Raw genomic sequence first — 3,190 nt, 5'->3', positions numbered from 1 at the left:
CATAAAAGAAAATTGTAATTGTTGCAGACGAGGTATTATTTTAATTTGTTTTATGTTACATATAAGGTATTATTTTAATTTGTAATAGAAAAAATATAACCTGCACATGAAATATATGGTTTCATATATAACATCCAGTAAAACAAGGATAACTTTTTGCACAGTCATTTTTAAAGTCTATTTAATATAAAAGCAAATTTAATATTCAATTAGTAAATAATTGTATAAATGGTACACAGATATTAAAAAAATCACCAAGACTATGAACCAATGAGTATGACACTATTGGTGAAGGTATAACATGGTGAAAACTTGCTTTCTGAACTGGATTCTGAGCACAAAGGGGCCTGCCCTCTCACCTGAAGGATAGACAGTGAAAAGAAATCTCGGCAAACAGGCCCAGAATGAGTACAATTTTCACTGAGGAATGAACTTTCAATAGTAACAAATGGAAATTTAATTCAATATAAATTCAGATTCGTCACATAAGGGAGGGATAGATTGTCTTTGATTTCTGTTTGGAGACAGAGACTTTAAGAAAACTCCCTCTGTGGGTAAAGGAAACACCTTCATTCCCACCCCAAGGCTAGACCCCTGTCAAGAGGCCCAGCTGGCAGTTGCGGGACAGGCTGCAGGTGCTTGGAGAGCACTGTGATGCAAAGCACAAAAGTAGGTAGCTGAGTGTCCAGGGTGGGAGGCTGAGATACACAAAACACTGTAAAACTTCTCTTTTCCCAGGAGTTCTTTAAAATTTTTGTCTGCCTGCTCTTTCTGGCTTGATTGAATTAAAGACAAAAATACAAGTCCTTCCCCAGGCTCCTGCTTGAACCAGATAAAGTTGTAAAATGTTTTCTTTTGATAAGTACAATTAAGATCGGCATGTGTTCTCTCCTGGATACTCAGGAATGAAGAACTCTGGTCCAATGTATATTGGCTGCTCACCCCTGTTTGAACAGAGAACCACAGACAAAGGAGATATATTAATGGCCGATTATTTTTTGAAAGAATATATTTCCTTTTCACAATCCCCCCCAGCTGACCCCGGTAACACTAACCACCCTTCTGTAACTTTCAGATTTATAGAGATTACTAGGATCTGCTCTTTTTATTCATAACTTCAAAGCCAGCCAACTCACAGCATGGCTGCCAAAAAGAACCAGGCATGAAACTCCCAAAGACGTCTCCATTTTTTCCATTCACCAGACTCATGAGAATTCAGGTTGGAATCTGCGCGCTCTCAGACACTACCAGGTCAAGCAACTTGTTTATCTGAGTGCATTTTCATGAATCTGCTGTCACAGGAAGCTGAGAGACTCCTCAGTAAATCAGAAATTTGATCCATGCCCCTGTTCACACACTTACCCAGCATCTTCTGATCTCTGAAGGGGTAACATGGAGAGAGGACCACATCAAGATCAAGTGCAGAGGACTTGCAGAGTAGTCGGAGAGATACACCTACTACTTATCTCCTAGATTTTTCTCTTCCCTTTCTATTTAAATAAAATTCTTGAGCATCTACTGCCAGGAGCCAGCACAGGAGATCCCACCCATGACAAGGTCATGAGGAGAAGACCTGACAAGCAAGGCAGATTAGGACTTCAGGGATTTCAAAAAGCTGCCCCAGCGCTCACCTTAAAGATGATCTCTGTCTTTCTGATGCTTACTATATTAGACTACTCCCTAATTTCTGTAACACAGGTAGAAGGCCTTCCCCCATCTCTTTCCAAACAGAATCAACTTAGAACTTTAATCAATATGTCCGCCGGACGGTGGTATCCTATAAGATTATCCAGGATGAAAGGAGTGTTTCAATTCAGACCCCTTTGCTGGCATTCTAGCCTGCTTGGCAAATGTGTACTAATGCACATGACTGCTCACAACACCTTAATCATGAACAGCATAAAGAACCTGATCACATAAAGGCCGTAATAGGCACAGAGCCCTTTGGGAGTGAAGAAGCCCTATTAGAGGACATAAAATATTATTCTAAAAGCGGTTATAGTTAAAGATTTAGAAAAATAAGAGTTTAGAATTGTTAATTTTAACCAGGAATGCTAAACAGGGGCTGCCTCACCAGAGCTGCAGAGTCTTTGTGTGGTAAACCTTTTAGATAAATTTAACTGATAACTTCTGCAAAAGGACTGACCTTTGTGTTCCACAAAGAATAGATTACGGAAAACAGCTTTGCATTCACCTAGGTCATAAAATGTCAATAGTCCCCAAGGCCAGAAGATAATGTACAAGACTCTCACAAAGAAGTATACAGAAAACACCCTGGTTTCCTGTAGGACAAGCTGATGTAATATTAAACTATCTTCCCCTTAAAAATGTACTAACTTGGAATATAAAAGCTACAGTAAAAAAAAAAAAAAAAAAGATTTGCCAGACTCTACTACACACCCCCAGTCTGGTCTCTCTCTCTCTCTCTCTCTTTTTCTCGCCGATGCCGTTCATCCTGAGGGTACCCCTGGATCCTGCTAAGGCTGGACCCTAGCAATCTACCATGTACAAGTTCTAAAAATGGAATAACTAGAATCAACACTCTCCAAGGAAAACCTCGTAAGATTCTTTTCTCTCCTGTCAGTGCAAAAACCTGCTCAGTGACCTGATATATATGAATTTAGTTATTGACACTGTAGCTCAGGATAATTATCTTACATCCGGACCCTGCTTCTTAAATCTTATATGGATTCTTCTTATAATCTACATTAAATTATACAAGAAGGAAGGTATTGTCATTTTCTGTGCATAATGCCTGTGAGATAAAGAAAACAAACACAAAAGACATTAGCGGTCTTACCAAATATTGTCATCAGCTTCGTCAACATTTTGCTTTTATACTCAGTTGACATTCTACTATTTGCTGGACCCCACCCAGAGCTGACCTCTCTCTTTTACTCAAAATTATCATCTACTTCAGGGTAGTAATGCAATATGATGGTCTTACCCTTGGGAATAACCAGGTGAGCAGTTAACTTTCTGTGTTGAGTGAGGATACCTCTGTGTTAGTAGATACCTAGACTCAAGTTCAAATTCAGCCATGTCTGAAAGAGAAGCGCTAGCTCACTTTGAAATTACACACAACATTTCAAAAACTGCTCCTTCACAACCTCCAGGTGCAAGTTTGGGTACAGAGTGCGAGTGCCTGGGGAGCACGGTGCGCCCACCACACAGATGTAGAAGGCTGGGT

The sequence above is a fragment of the Cervus elaphus genome, chromosome 12 (assembly GCF_910594005.1).
Source record: "Cervus elaphus chromosome 12, mCerEla1.1, whole genome shotgun sequence".
In the NCBI taxonomy this organism is placed as follows: domain Eukaryota; kingdom Metazoa; phylum Chordata; class Mammalia; order Artiodactyla; family Cervidae; genus Cervus; species Cervus elaphus.
Note: the sequence above shows the minus strand (reverse complement) of the source record.